At 36.8% G+C, this 17,027-nt stretch overlaps 1 protein-coding gene across 4 annotated transcripts in view; it reads right to left on the bottom strand.

Moving 5' to 3' along the window:
• LINGO2 (leucine rich repeat and Ig domain containing 2) overlaps nt 1–17,027 on the bottom strand; it is a 472,070-nt gene that overhangs the window by 290,049 nt on the left and 164,994 nt on the right. For all 4 annotated transcript variants that reach the window (XM_048931033.1, XM_048931038.1, XM_048931037.1 and 1 more), the window contains exon 2: nt 9,156–9,232. The gene's annotated coding sequence lies outside the window, so the exon portion shown is untranslated. The remainder of the gene's footprint in view (nt 1–9,155; nt 9,233–17,027) is intronic.

Here is a 17,027-nt window from a genome sequence, read left to right as displayed (position 1 = left end):
TTTATTTCTGCACATCAAATATCATCTTAGTAAAATGAATTCCTGTAATTAAAATGCTCAGCAGAGCTGAGGAGCTCTGTAATATGGTTAAATGATGCTGGAATATTATCACATTATGTCATATGCAGCTAAAAAAGTATAAGCACTTCAGGCCCAGAGTAAGGAGTAGACATTACATCTGCAGTCCAAAAATCTGCAAGAAATGTTGAACTACCATGATCAGAATCTTAACTGGAATGAGTCAATCACATTAACTACAATGATTTCCACTGAAGTTCAAGTCTTACTTCCTTAGAGAGTTATTCCTCCCTTCTTTTCTGTCTCATTTTTTGTGCCTGGTTTATCTACCTGTCACCATGGTCAGTTTTGCAAAAATTGACACTCTTTGGAACCCTGCCCACACTTTCTAGCTGCAGCATAATTAGAATTTAAAAAAATATCTGCATTGTATCTTCCCTGCATTGTTTCTGACAATTGCTTTCCCCTTCATTGGCAAGAGTCACACATTTTGGGATGTCATGCAGCATAACTGCTGCTCTTCAGCCCCTCCAACTAGTATGTAGGTCACTCTGAAAGTAATGCCTCCTATTTATTTCTATGGAAACTACAACAGATACAAAAAGCACAATAACACTACTTGATAGGACAACATCTCAGCTAAAACACCATTTAAAAACACCATTTTTCAATATACTTGGAACCATTAGCTCCGCATTTTCACCAGCAATGAACAAGAGCCTGCATGTCGTGTTCATAAATACCTGCACTAGTGTAGCTGACTGGTGTTGCTGTCACCTCTTCTGTAATGCACCAATGACTCCACACTGTGCTCACACCCATCAATGTTCACAAGAACCAATGAATGGCAGTGAGTCCCATTTTTTTCACATGGAGGAATTCAATGACACACCTTTGCTTCATCTGCACTTCCATGTCAGAAGCCATTGTGTCATACTGCCCCTCTGCTGACAGCAGTCACACCATAACAAAACATAGGGGAATACTTGCAGGAAAATTCAACCTCTACTTCCACAGCACCAACATCCACCCCAATGTTGCAGGGCAACATCATAAAATAGGAGGCATTACTTTTGGAACAGCCTTTATATTTTTCTTTCTGTAGGTTCTCCAAGTGCAAGTTATTTTCACACTCAGATTTTTATTTTTATTTTTTTGTGCTTGTCTGCATCCTGCTACTGTTGTTCTGCACATATGCATAATCATAGTGTATGCTGTAAGTTCAAACCTTTTTTTAGACAACACAAGTTTCTTGAAAGATTCTGAAGAAAACTACAAAGGCTTTCATTCTGTTTTTATAACAAACAGCCCTCCTCCTCAGAAGTGCTGCCATCTGTGAAAACACAAGGCGTAAGAAGAATGGGTCATGAAAACCACCGGGAAAAAAACACAGAAGAAAAAGAATGCTCTGGAAATAACAGATGCAAATAGTTAGGCAGATACACCTGGGCATGACCAATTTTGGTGTTTTAAGAATGAAGAAGGAAAGCCCACTATTAATAGCAATGGATGAGAGTGGTTTCCAAACACAAGTGGGAAAGAAAAGAAAGAAAAAACAACACACTATGCTACATGTAAGTCATTTTTATGTGTTTGGAGAGAGCAACAACAATGTAAGAGGAGCGTGATTTTATAAAAACATGTCTATACCCTTAATTTTATTGGCCAGGCACTCAAACCCACCTTATTTCAGCACCAACTACTGAACATATACCATTCAATACTGAAAAACTATGTTAAGGAAACATACAGGCAGAAGGTGCTTACAGACTTCCAAAGTACATGTCCTGGCTTTCCATCAGTACATGCAATAGTAAGCACAGCCAGGTTCCTCAATGAAGACAAACAATTTCAGAGTACTTTGTTTGTGTGTTGGTATCTGTTTTTGCTTTAAAAGATGTTCAACAGCCTATGAATATTATAAATATCCATTCTTAAGTAGGAACAACATAGCTTTTGCATTTAATTTTTCCTCTACCCTCCTAATGTTTGTTAAATAAGTCTGATTTGCTAAGGCAGTGTAGGCGATCCTAATATTTCATAATTGAAATTAAAGTAGATGTATTTTTGGCTCCTGGATACCATCTGAAGGCACACTGCTTTGATTGCTCTTACTGCATACAACAAAATTCTGCCAAATTTCACTATTTGGTATGTTTTTAGACAGAACTGAAGTCAAGAGCATCTGTTACAGAAAATAAATCATAAACAGTTTTACCTCAGAAACGTTCAAGTGAATGAACAATTTCCATCAATTTCTTATGCAAAAATATTTTGAAATGCTTACCCAATGAGCATCACTATACTGGAATGAGAAGTTCCAAAATAAATCTGAGGGCTACTGTGAGCTATTATATTACCTGTGAGCTATTATAATTCCAAAGATACCATGATTTACACTAGCACAGGATGCGGTCTTTAATTTTTGTGCTGAATGACATGAATTAGACACTAATGAAATTGTGCATAGGGAAATGCATTAGAAATGGCAGGGTTTCACATGGCCTGAATACCACAGAAATAGCCTACTGTCTCCAGCAATGCTGGGATTTTGATTTTGAAAGGCGTCACTGTTCTTCTCATGTCCAACCTAAAGCTAAAATCATACAATTCTTAGTTCATTCTCTTCTCTCCAACCCCCTCCCTCTTCTGAATCAACCTTTATGTCTGACTGAGGCACTGATCTTCCTGTCTGACAAGACATCATGAAACTGAAATGGTGGCTGCTTTCTGCTTAATTTATACGAATATTTTTAGAGTGAATACATTTGAATAAACGGTATCTGTTTTGTTTTTTTGTTTTTTCTTTGGAAGCAGATGAAGGTGACTAGAAGATATTTTAAACCCTTCCAATTAAAACTACTCTGCTTTTCTGTAATTGTTGCTAAATTGCCTTCCCCATTACAAGGCTAAATGTTGGGGGGGGGAATGATTCCCGAAAGAGACCAAGTATATGTTCACAGTTACACAGGCAAAACATCCATCTGTGGAAGAAGATGAATTTTGCACAGATTTATTCTGTCTACTGCCTTTACTGACAGAGCCTGGAGAACAGCCTTCGAAGCTGCAGTGGTACTCTTCAGAGACAGACCAGGAGCAGCACTGGGCTCTCCCCAAGCAAAGGAAAGCAGTCACAATGACTCTCTGGGAAATTTGGAAGACTATTTGTCTCAGCCTGCTATCTAAATGCAAAGTGAGGAGCACGTTGCTTTTCTACCTCCAGATTTATCATTAAAATATTCACATTGTATTGAGGTGAGATATTCTAATTATTCTATTCACCCCTCAGTGTTCATACTTTTGCTTTTAAGCACATGATAACAGTAGCATTTTCTCTTGTGATATTGTTAATAGTATTTACCTTCACAGAAACCACTCTGAAAGAAGCATTTGTGGAAAAATATCCCTTCCTGCCTCTGGAATACCCACAGCTCCCATTCAGGATTCCAGACAGCAGATGAGCTGTGTGCTTCTCTACAAGAGTGCTTTCTCAAGCCATGTCAAATTACATTAAAGTTCAACTGACCTATAAGTGTCCTCATTCATGCAAAAGGGTGACCTGTTCTTCCTCACACATTCAAAGGCTTTCTAATGGATCTGACAAAGGGCTTTCTTTCCCAGGGAGCTGCATTTGATCATAGCTCCCCAGTAGCCTGACTAGCACCTAGTCCAAAACCCCCTGCCTGACAGAAGGTCCTTCTGTCCATCAGCATAGATGAGACACACCACAGTGGTCAGCATGATTAAATTTCAGCGAATAGCAAACCTGAAAATGATCTTCTTGTCTAAACATAACTTAATTCACAGTGAAACAATAAACACACTTGTAATCAAGCTCAGAAACTTTTATTCAGGAATGAAATGTGACATTCATGTCAAAAACTTCTATGTCATTTCTAATGGTACTGACATATTTTACTCCAGAAATAAGAGATATATTAAAAATACAAATTATGTTAAAGAATTCAAGCTGTGATCACCTATATATTTATAATATATTATATATTTATTAAAAAACTGCATACCATCAGGTTGCTGCTACATAACAGATTTTTCTATGTTCAGTTTTTGCTAGTCAGGAACTGAAAAACACTTTCAGGCATGTAAATTCTTCCTCGAACATCAAAATAAACCAACCTACTCTATTCAGTTTCAATAGTAACATACACTACCTTGATAAAATCTCCTTTTACCTTTTATTACTACTGTAGCTCAAGTGTCACCCTTGTATCGATAGTAATAATATACAAAGTTATTCCTTTTGTTTCCTGCTCATATACTTTCTGATTAATGAAATGCAGCATGGTATTTTGCTATGATGAGCAAAATTCCATACCACAGATTAGGCTGCAATGCAAAAAAAAAAAACAAAAAAACAGAGAGTTAAGGATGCAAAGTGAAGCTGTGAGTAAGGCATGAAGGAAAGTCAAAGTCTGGTTCTGTTATTTCAAGGGAGATGCACAATCTAAAATTGTACATTGCTTGTGACAGAAAAATGGAAGTTTTTTGGCAATGATACTAAAAGGAGACAACAGCTCATGCAAGTTTGATCAAGGTGTTTTTCTCTTCTGTAGCCCAGTAAGTGACTGCAGAGTAGCTCTATGTAATGTTCGCACACACACAAAAATCTCCTTTAAATTGTGAATTCACTTTTTTTCTGGCAAATTCTTCCGTGCTCAGCTCTGACTGTTCTCACTGTTTTTCAAAATCAAAGAATACCGAGGTTAAGTTTATCATTTCCAAACTGTAATTTTGTGCCCTCTCTAAATGAAAACTCCATGTGACACCTGGGGAAAGCCACAGAGCAAAGTGGACTGTCTCCATGCAATGAGCAGCATGTCTCTCTAAATGATAGTCCTCTTCATTCTGCATCAGTTTTAAGCATGTATTGATATGTTGACACCTGAAAAGCCTTAAGTGGATTATTTCAATTTATTCTGGAAGTTCTAAGAATCAGTAGTTCTTGTGGCTCTAGTGCCAGCAAAGATCTCTTAGAGTGATTTTATTGCAGTGCGCTTTGAACTTACAGAAAGCTTGATTTCTATAAAAAGTGTGGTTAGAATTTACTGAAAATTATACTCCTTTAGGCTGCATAACCTAAGTGCTCAAAGTGCTCTCTTTTGAAGATACGAGATTGAATCACCAGAGAGGAGTCAAGCCCGTGAATTAAAACAAATGCTTTAAGTTTCCAACAATCCACTTTTTGTATTTATGTACCATGTTGCATATATTTCTGGTCGTTCTATCACGATTATTCAAATTTTCCTTTTTAGACCGAAGAACAGTAGCTACTGGTCAAAAAAGCACAGCGATTACAATAGCTTTTTCTCATATTCAGGCAAGTACATCTGGTAACAGTAAGAGATCTAAAAATCTTAATTAATTATATTACCAAACCCCTGGATGAGATTTTTTTTAATCAAGAGTATGGAAGTATCACCAACAGCAGTACTTTCATCATTCAGAATTGATTCCTCCCCTGTGACTGTTCCAGAGATTCATATTTTTCTCAATATACAGGTGCTACTCCATCAAATTCAGTAAGGTTATACATTAAATGTACTTGTCTTAAGACAAGAAATTAGAGTAAATATGTAAGACAGCTGCAACACTGGTTAATTACTTCTTGATGTGCAATGTATGAATATGAAACTTGGCTATATGTGATGATAAAAAAAAATTCCATTCTCCCTGGAATACTGAAACTGGAGCTAATTACAATAGTAAAAATCACTTTTCACAGCAGTGTTGAACATTTGAGAGGGAAATGATGCTGGTCTGGCTACAAGAATGCAGTATCAGCAACAGCCACTGTCAAATGGTCTTCACATTGCTAGTATTCATTCAGTTGAGTACCGGCAGTTCATAGAATCACAGAATCACAGAAATGTTGGAAGGTACCCGCAAAGAACACTGAGCCCAACCACCAGCTCCACACAGAAGCACCCAAACCCTGTGTCTGAGAGTGGAGGCCAAACACATCCTGAGCTCCAGCAGCTCAGGCCCATGCCCATTGCCCTGCAGAGCTGAGCCATGCCCACCGCCCTCAGAAAGAAACTTTTCCCTACACCCAACCTGACCCTCCCCCGACGTAGCTCCAAGCCATTCCCTCTGTCACTGTCCCCAGAGAGCAAAGCTCAGCACTGCCCACCTGCTCCCTGTGAGGAGCTGCAGCCACCATGAGGCCTCCTCTCAGCTCCTCTGCTCTGGGTAGATACCCAAAATTAAAGCGTAGCACTACAACACCATCAAAGCATTCTCTTTGGGTGGCTGTTCATTGAAGAAAGAAGGGAAAACAACTCATCAGCCAGAGTCTTGCAAAGCATACTTGGGAGGATTGCTGGTCCAATTAGCATTTACTGATTAGTTAATGGACTATATGAATCACTGAGAAAGAGAATTCCCACACAAAGAAGCCAGATGTGAGTTCATATTCGTCCAGGAAGAAAAGTTATCTTTAATCAAGCATCTGGCATAAAGAGCTACTGGGACATTACATTAGAGGACACTATCATAAGGATGGCTTCCTTATTCATATCTTTCCATCAGAACTTTCTTGTGTTTCATTTTGAATCTCCAAAGAACAAATTTACAATTTCTGCTCATGCAGACAATTTCATCTTACAGAGCACTGGACACATGTGGTGACACTGAAATAAAACCCTCCTTTCCTTTTTTAACTTCCAGACTTGAGATGCCTAAAGACTATACAAGAGTTTAGGACATATTTTGTAGCACTCTAATACTAAATCAAAAGTACAGAGAAAAATTCCACAACATCAGATTATGCAAATCCACAGACGTGATGTACTGTGCATTCCAAATTCATAGCAAGAATGCCAGGAAAACAAGTAAAGGAGGTGGTATTGAATCGTCTCAGAAGTAGGAAGACAAAAGGTAGAATGAAAGACAATTTGGTTCACGGTAATTCCCCAAACCTTTTTAAAAATAGAATGGTCAAACTGCAAGTCTGAACTTCGCTTTCTGGCTGATTAAAACCATCTTATTAGCCCACACAGGATCATCATCATAAGACATATTAGTCTATTCTCACTGACAGTGACTTATTGCCAACTCCAAATTGAATATTGATGTTTTGCTATTGAAATGTCAATGCAAAAATTATACATGGCTCTCTAGAGTCAATGGCACCTTGAGATTTAACTACACTTACAACCAAAGGAAGCTCAGTAAGTCAGAACTGGCCACTTCAGATAAAAAGTACATTTTTAGACCACAACTAACTGCTATTACTGAATTCTGCTTAAAAATGTTTGTGTGTGTGGAACAGGGAAGCAGCAACTATTATCTTGCATAAGAAACTAATCTAGCATATGTGATGGAGAAAGACCAGTACTTGTTGGCTCCTATGTCATGCACAGATACTTTAGAATTTTACTCATTGTCTTCACTGCCATTTCTTCAGCAAAATATACCCCAATTCAACAAGTGTTTATGCATACGCTTAAACCTTCTTTGAATGTGATGCAACTTAATCATGGAAAATGTGTTTAAAGTCTTGTAAAATTATGTCTTTGGCCATCAAACTGCCAATTGCTAGTTCCTTCCCGCGTTTGCCATTTTTGAAATCTCAAGGTAGACACGACCTGTGTGACATAACACTAAGTCTCCTAAGTTGCACCAGTTCCCCTTTGAAACTCACTGCCACCCACACTTTTCCAACAAGTCCTATTGCTCACAGCTGAACAATCTATATGGAAAATCATTGTATTTGGTGTTTTTTTTTTCCTAGAGTTTCTACAATATGAAATAAAACTGGTGAAAATGTGGAGCTTTTTTCAGTATTTACAAATGGCTTCCATTGTGCGAAGGTGCCTAGAAGGAAATACAGTTACTTTTCTTTTTACAATTGCCACCCACATCTTGTAGCCAGATTTCACTCACAGCAAAGTCTGATTCACCCTTTTTTCTCTCCGTACTAAAGAAATACAATGCATTAAAATGCTCAGCCTTGGGGTTCAACTTGTTAAATAAACGCTGAAGAGCAGAATATTCACTCCCCCTTCTTAGGTGCTAGAAAGGCTGCTGATTTTATTTTTCAAAAGGGCCTATTTTCCACCTTGAATATATATCTCATAGTGGTACTTCTATCAAGAGGGGGTAACTCTTCAGCTCAACAGTTCATTTAAAACCATTAATTTGCAGCAGCTTTTGTATAGCTTCTGGTTTGATTCTTTTTAATATACAATTAAAAAAAAAAAACAAACCACTTTCGAAAACCTTTTTTCACTGTGTGTAAAAGAGGTAGTTTCAATAGCAGAAAGATTCAGAGAGGAATGTTCTTTCCTACGGACAACTAAAACAACTTCAAAGATTAAAGTCACAGATGAATCAAGTCTTAAGGGAGAGAGAATAATATTAAGTCTATATCCTAAACTAAGGATGAGGAAGGTATTTAGGGACATAATTTCTTGGCAGAAGCAGCACTGTCTTTCCTGATAGCAAAATTAGCTATCAAAATAAGCTGTTTTCCATGAGATATTTTCAAACTTTCAAAACTAAATTTTCCACATACTTCACAGGACTACTATTGAAATATAAGTAAAGTATAATAGAAAATTATAACTTAGAGTATTATAAAGAAATATGTTTAAGAGCAGGAATAAGACCTTTTCATTTTAAAAAGTGTACAGCAGTAAGGATTGTCAAATATAGCCTTGTACATCTAAGGGTCACTTTTTGTCTCTCACCTAATGAAACCTTCAATAAACATAAAATCACCAACAAACACAGAATGCAGAAGATTTCTGCTGATAGAAAAAAAAAAATGCATTCACATTCAGTTTCAAATATTCAGGTTCTGCTGAACTCTTCATCCACTCAGATTGATGGAAATATAGGAACAATAACTTGGAAACTCACAAATAATTCAGATCATGGCATCATTTTCTTTCTTCCTGAGAGGAAAGCAAACTTGCTAATGAATCCAAAGCATCATACTGTATTTATTTTAAGTCATGAGAGTATTTTAATACAATTCATTGCTGAAAATGCCAGTGAGACAATAAGCAAGGGAATTTTCTTCAACAGCTAGAGGTATTATAAGGTCACGTACTTATAATATTATAAATCGTACAGCAGTATAAAATTAGAATCAATTAAAATGGAACATTTACCTTGCAAAATCCAGGATCCATGGATACAAGCAGGAAAGACAAAAACTGCCAAGGTTTCCAGCTCTGCTGCTCGCTTACTAGAAAACAAGAAGAGGAAAATCCATTTAGATTTGTAAGTTGTTTTAGAAATGGCAATGTTCTTAGTGAAATTCCTTGAGATGGTCTGTGATCATATTTAGCTCCTATCCAAAAAGGAACAGAAAAGATGTTGGAGCCATAAATGTCTCTGCCCAAGTTTAGAGCAGAGGCAAGTGAAAGCTCACAATAATACGAAATAATACTGTGTATTCACTAGCGCTCATGGGGAGCAGGTAACTGTGTTAACCACAGTAGCTTAGAAAGCAGCTTACTAAGGGATCTGACGGTGAAACTGACACAAGTATTATACTTAAAAGACAGAAACAATAAAAGTATTTCCAGGAGGATTAACTTTTTTTCCACTGGTGATGGAAGTTGGCTCCTCCACAGACTTTTCCATCCATGTCTCCAACTCTTCAGCCTTGCCATACTGAATTAACATCACAGTTTTTCATCTGCCTTAATGGAACACATGGTAAAAAAATCTACTCAAAAGCAAAGATAAAGGAGGTAAGTGCTCACTTTTTGTTTGTCAGGACCAGAATGATTCCTTGTAAAGAAAAAGAATCACAGATCATACAATAATCCAAACCACACTGATACCAAAGGCTATGAATGACTGTTATTTCTGAAAATTAATCTGAAATAGATGCCACAGGCTCTTTCAATCAACAACACCCCTTAAGCCTTTCAGAAAGCAAACGAAGATAGCAAAATACTTTGGATCTTGCTACATGGAAATCACCTTTCAAAGACCTGAAAAAAAATGCTATGCACCTCTCCATAAAACACACTATTGTATGACAAAGATTACTCTGAAAAGTGAAATAACAGCAAGAAAAAATAAGGAAACAAATGTACTTAGCATTTTAAACTCTATTGCACAAAGCTGCTTCTCTGACAGAAGAACTTGAGTTCCTCATTCACCTCACCAGCACCTCCTCTGAGATAGCTTCATTGTGAGATTTGCTCCAGTTCCCTATTAGCTCCTTAGCATCTCATTTTCAGGCATCTTACTCCACAAAGGCATGTCAAATCATTTGAAAATGAAAACTTCATATATTGTCTTTTTTAATGCTGATCCACAATGGGATTTAGCTGAAAATATTATACGCTAGACATCATTATTTTTAAGAAATGAAATAATTGAGCAAATAATCTAGAAATCCACCTCTAGGGTTTACATGAAGGGGGGTGCAGGGGGCCAGGCAGTGCAGACCTAACCCTAACCCTAACCCTAACCCTAAACTCTAGCCTTAAGCCTAACCCTAACAGGGACACTGCTTCCAGAGCCAGGATATGAGCAACACTGGGCACGCTCTGGAAGAGCAGACTGAGGAAAGGGAAAACTGCTGCACAGTGGCAGCTTGGAGAGAGGGGTGAGCTATGTGAGAAAATGAGCCCCGCAGGCTTCAAGGTCAGCACAGGAGGAAGGCAGGAGGTGTTCCAGGCATGAAGCAGCAGCTCTCTGCAGCCCAGGAGAGGCTGTGTGGGGGAAAAGAGCAAAGAAGAAGCAAAATTGTCATAACGTGAGAGCATGCCACACTCTGCATCACCCTATGCTGCTCAGCATGATGACAGGAAGAACTGGGAATGAAGGAGTGAAGTTAAAACTGTGAAGTAGAGGATAGAGAAGGTGTTTGAGGTCCTTTTTTTCTTATCATCCTACTCCATTTTTAACTAGCAGTAAATTACGGGAACCTTTGCTAAGTTGAGTCTGTAATTGATAAGTGGCCTCCCTGTTCTTACCTCAACACACCCGGTTTTTTTTGTCTTACTTTCTAACTATGTCCTGCTGAGGAATAAGAGACAGGCTGGTAGTGATCTCCCCGCCCGTTCACCACAGCTTCTCTTACATACTCCTGGCAATTCACAGAATCACAGAGTGATAGACTATTCTACTTTGGAAGGATGGAAGGATGATCCACAAGGATCACCAAGTCCAACCCCTGGGACCACACAAACATAAAACCATATGTTCTTGATTATGAAGGACAGACAGAGGTGTCCAATTCTAAGGAGAGATGCTGCCACTAGATTTAAGCCATCATTATGGGAATAAGTGAAAAAAAAAAATTCTATTTCAGTGTTGTTCTGTGGTAAAGGCTACAACAGGACAATACTGCTTTGGAAAGAGCAAATTTGATTATTCAGTGCATGTACTCTATTACTGATTAGAGTCACAGTTAGAGAGCAAAGAATATAGAAGCTGTGCCACCGCTGCAATGTCTGACTTCATTATTTTTGGACCACTTTATTTGTTTCAATGAAAGGTATTTTCCTCCAAAAGAAAGCACAGCTATGTTAAGAACAGCAATCTTTCCATACCACCTTCTCACAGAAGCAGCAGTGCTTTCATACTGTGCTGGAAGAGTGTCTTGCAGTCTAAATAAGTATTCCACTGTACCATTGTATACTATATTGAATTCTTGAATGTATTATTACCATTAAGCTAAATAAAGAACAAGTTTCAAAGGTTCAGAGCAAACTCACCTGGTGATTTTAATGGAGAAGGGGAGGAGCTTTATTTAAACTCATGGCATTTATGGTCTTCACTTCCTAGGGAATATTGTAACTATTTTTGAATTTTGCCTTTTGTTAGCTTGGATTCTGCTCAGACTAAATATGGAACAAAACTGGAACAACCAAACAAAGCCATACAAATAAGCAAACCCACCACATTTCCAAAAATTTGTTTCATTTATTTTATGCTAAAACAAATGGGAACTATTTTAAATATTGCAGACATTTTCCTTCACTTTTCGCAGCAGAGATAAGAAATTTAAAATAAAAATCAGCCTGAGCCTTTGGAGGCCACGGAGAATTTAACTCTGAAGTGTGCTTCACAGGACAATTTAAGTAGCCTAATTTCTGTCCTCTGCAACATGCAGTAGTACAGTGGAGTATCAATACCAAAATCTACCTAACAGAGAAACTCAAAAATCAAAATCCAAATGGTAAAAATATCTGTCTCAATTGCACATTATTTCAGAGGGTAAACCCAGGTGGCAGTAGAAGACTAACAGCAGGTAGTTAGGACTGATAGTAATGGGCATTCAACAAGTCCATCACAAAACTTTGGTATGTGTTTGTCTGGGACAAAAGAAGAGATTCGTATGCAGATAAGTGACTGCCTAAATCCTAAGAGACAGAGGAATTAATTATCTTCCCTGGTAGTGAGATTTCACTAGTGTCTTATCTTAGAAGGTGCCCTTGGCCCTAAGCTACTGTTTAGGCAGTACCAAAGTGGTGATGGAGAATTGCACACACTTATTAACCAGGTGTAAAAAAGTAGTAGAAATTTAGTCACTTGGTGTCAGGTGTTCCATGCACACGAAATAAAAATCTCTCTCTGTACATAAAAAGTAGTGGACTTCAATTAGAAGTGAGATCAAGGAGACCAAGAAAGCATGTTTATGAAACCATCAGCTCAATAGCCAAGAAGCAAACCCAAATGTAAAAAAAATTATGAGGCAGATGAGAGAGGAGTCCAAAACAAACAAAAAGATGCTTTTGATTCGTGGATTGTGCAGGGAAAACACAGAACATTTTTACCAATCACAGTCAAATTGTTTAGCAAAAAAATAATCTGCAGGAATTACCCTTTGTTATATCTAGATCACTTTACCTAAATGTGTGCATTCCAGTGGCCTAATTGCAATCTCAATCAAGCTGATGCTTGAAGGAAAAGGACAACTGTCACAAAAATAATTTTGAAAGCATCACAACATCGAACATGAATTCACCAAAGCACACTAGCAGGGACAGCTTGGAGATAATACAGAGATTTTAGACGGATTTTTTTGAGCAAGATATCCAAAATGAATGAAGATTGTTTTGCCCTAAAAGCTCAAAATAAGCATGAGCATCAGGAAAGTAAGTTACATGGCCTACATAATCTAAAACACAGCAAACATTAAAGGCCACAGAGTTAAAATGTGGAGATGCAACACAGCTGAAAAAGCTTACTGCTTTAACTGTCAATCTGTTAATTATTTTGTATTTTAAAAAGGAATAAAAACCTTATTCATCTTATTAATAATCCTATTAATAAAGCTGAATACTACATCTTGACAGCATAGTTAATTAGTTTTATTTTAAGATTTCAGGGGAAGGTTTCAGAAATAAAATGATGAATTCTTTTGGCAATACAATTCTGTAAGGCTAATGGTCATGTTTTCCCTCAAATACAATCACAGACTTTTTCAAAAGACTTCCAATGGGAATTTGCAGATGATACATTGAGATCATCTGTTTGTTTTGGAAGTCTGTTCCAGTTCAAAACATAAAAATGCACAATTCTTGTCAGGCATTAAAGAACTGAACAAATAAAAAATCCCATATAAGCCCAGGGCAATCAGTGTGGGTTTGTTGTTGTTTTCCTTTAAGCAGATGCACTGGATTGTTTGCAATATACAATAAGCAGAGGAAAAAGTAAAAAAAAAAAAAAAAAAAAAAAAAAAAAAAAAAAAGGGCTATCAGTCATAGAATTAGACCATATCCCAAAAACTTGCTATTGAAGAAATTCTTTTAAAAAATCTGGTCTGCAAACATGACTATAAACATGATGGTTCATCACCAGATTTATGAATATGTAGCTGAAATCCACTTAACTGCCCTTAGCAGAGTTGCCAAGTTGTGCCAGATCATTGTAATACCTATTTCTCCAGTAACACACTCCTTCCAGCAAAGGGGATTTTCACAGTAAGGAAATAGAAATGTAGCTTCATGAGAGGAGGCATGGCACTCAAATGCCCACTGTCAGAGTTACAGGCCACACTGTGCTCTGTATACATGTAATTGCATTTTAGAATTTCAGGGCCTGCATAGAAAATTCTGAAAATTAAAAGCAGCACAAAACACAAGAACAGACATTAAAGTGGCTGCAACTGCGACTACTAAGTTTAAATTACAGAAAGGGATTAAAGTTCCTCTGGGGAAAAATGTTTCTACTTCTAAGGATAGTTTGGCACTGAAATGTACTGTGTATGGCAGTTGTGGAACCTCCAGTACTGCTGCCATAATTATACTCAGATAAACATGTCAGAAATGACATCTATACAGCCAGATAAAGTACTGCAGGAAGGAGCGGGTCATATACTCTTGAGGATCCATCACAACTATCTTCCATGAGCATATCTAGCATGTCTAATATTTAACAATAGAAGCTGGGTATGGGATTGTTTTACTATTTTATGATTTGACCTAAAATATAAGCTTCATTAGTTCATTTCAGTTATTACAAGTGACCGAAATTCAACTGAGGCAGTATTTTCTGGCTTATAACCATGAAAAAGCTAATACAATTTGTTCAAGTTTCCCTTTTTAAATGTCTTCAAGAGTTATATGTTTTTTTAGTTCCTAACATTTTTTAATCAGGATGACATTATGCATGAATTTTGAAAACCAATAAATTTCAGATTTCTGAAGCCTAAGTGTATATTATCTCATTTTCTTTTCACAAAGCCCATGCACATTCATTGATGCTTTTGTTGAAAATCAAGAGAATGCATACTGAGGCATTCTGCAGTAAGATAATTAAATTTTGTCATTCTCTTCATTTTTCTTCCATCAAATTACCTTCAGTTGAAATTAATGCTGACTATGTTTAATGTTTAAGAACTGTTACGGACAAAAGAAATATGAATAAGCTTATGCCTTTGTAATATTGATCTAAAATTCCCTTCAAACTTCCCTCTCAAAAAATTATTTGTTTCTCAGTAAAGGTCACAACAACTGGTCACTCTTCGCAACATCATTAATATTCCACAAACAAAAAAGAAAATAAAAATTACCAGGAAGCAGAGCAAAATTTATAAAAAGAAAGAAAATACCAGAATCTAAGAAGCATGTAAAAGTGACAGCTGATGAAATCATAGCAATCTATCTCACTGTTTCCAGTGTTTATTTTCCACCAACCATGTATTTACCCATCACTTGCTTATCCACTAACAGGATTCCTCCATGAAGACTACACAATTCTTACTTTCATTTCTTTACGTACTGCACAAATTCTGTCAAGGTTTACCAAAATCAAATGACATGTTACTGAAAACCAGGGAGCAATGGTGCTTATGCCTTGACTACAGATAAATATTGTCTGTAGATATTTCATCAATGTCATTTCAAAATGAAATGTAAAAAGTATTCATGTATTCCTCTTATTCAAAGACCTCAGTCATTTCATCAGAAACCACTGCATCCCATTGTATTGCACCACACTGCATTATTTCCTATTCCATCCCATCCCATCCCATATCCTTCCAAAGTGAGTTAAATACTGTTTGGTGTTTTGCATGTGAGCAGATTTTCAGTATGAAAACTTGTCTTAACGACTGACAAATATTCTGAGTATTTTCTTGAAACACCTCATGGTCAAGCAGTTTTCTGGAAAACAATTCATATTTAACTTTGTTTAAAAATTTGAAAACATCTTTAAGCTGTTAAAATAGCTGTAATTATTAAGTCAACCATATTTGTGAGAAAGTCAGGAAGACGTACAGTCATTTATTAAACAAACACTTGAAAAAACTATTAAATGCCAACTCAGTATTGCCTTTCACTACAAAAAGCAGAAGCATAGTTTAAACATATCACACTGACCTGGACAAATACCTGAAATTACCAATATCCATTTGAAAAATTTTATATTCAGTCATTGCTATTAATTCTAGGTTTCATTAATGAGGCAGGCAGATTCACCTAGTTGCATGGCAATTAGATCGATGAAATAAACCAGTGATAGAAAAAAATGGAAGTTACTGAGGTTGTATGATATACTTAATACAAAATAGTTACAACAATCCATTTTGTAAGCTTTTCTTGTCAGCTGAGCAAATAGGATTTGTCCTGAGTGTGAAGAAATAAGACAATTCACGAAAGTTCCCCATTTCATTCAGGTAAGTGTGTAGGTAACAATAGATGAGAAGTTACAAAAACAGACATTAAGAAAGCACTCTTGTATTTCCTGTAGTTGTCTCCTGTAGTCTTTGCCCACCAGATGTCTTCATTTGCTCACCTCTACAATCTCCAACAGCAAAAGTGATCACAATGATGATGCTAGTTTCTCATGTAAGAATGCATATTTAGTTGTCTGCTATTCCAAACGGGTCGCAAGGTAGTTTCAGATCTCAAGGACAAGTTCATGACAGAAAATAATATGTGCACTTTCAACAAGACCTAAAAACAAGGCCTTGTACTCCACTGCAACAGTCAAAATAAGTCAGGAAAAATCCTTCAGTTAAGCTGCTGATTGTTACCTAGTCCAGGTCAGCATGCTTAATCTTCTATATTTTACTCAGAGGGAACCTATGTCTCTTTTAGGTCAGAGAAAAGTACAAAATACATGGATGCTATTTATTTTAGCCAGGGATACGTAGAGCAATTTCAGAACCATTGGTATGGCTTAACAAAATCACAAAGTGTTCCTAAAATCCATGGAAACTGTCAGTGACAGAAGAACTAATCAAGGGCTTACTTTGCTCACCTCTTCTCCATCATACCATGACGCAAACAAATACGATTTGCCTTGAGACTTACTCTTTGTCTTTCACACTCATGATTTCCTCCTTACTCATAATCATATTTGAAAGTTCCTGAATTAAAAAAGTTACACCTATGAAATAAGGCAGTTCTCCAGCACACATACATAAGATGTACTGCATTTTATAGCTGTAATCTACCTGTAATGTAATTGATATCTTTTAGTAATATAAAACAGAATATAGAACTGTCACTATAACTAAATCAACTTTATATGAATGTTCTTATAGAAAAGCAAAATGTTATTTGACC

Source organism: Lagopus muta, chromosome Z, assembly GCF_023343835.1.
Source record: "Lagopus muta isolate bLagMut1 chromosome Z, bLagMut1 primary, whole genome shotgun sequence".
In the NCBI taxonomy this organism is placed as follows: domain Eukaryota; kingdom Metazoa; phylum Chordata; class Aves; order Galliformes; family Phasianidae; genus Lagopus; species Lagopus muta.
The sequence above is the reverse complement of the archived record's forward strand: the minus strand, read 5'-3'. Positions and strand labels throughout refer to the sequence as shown.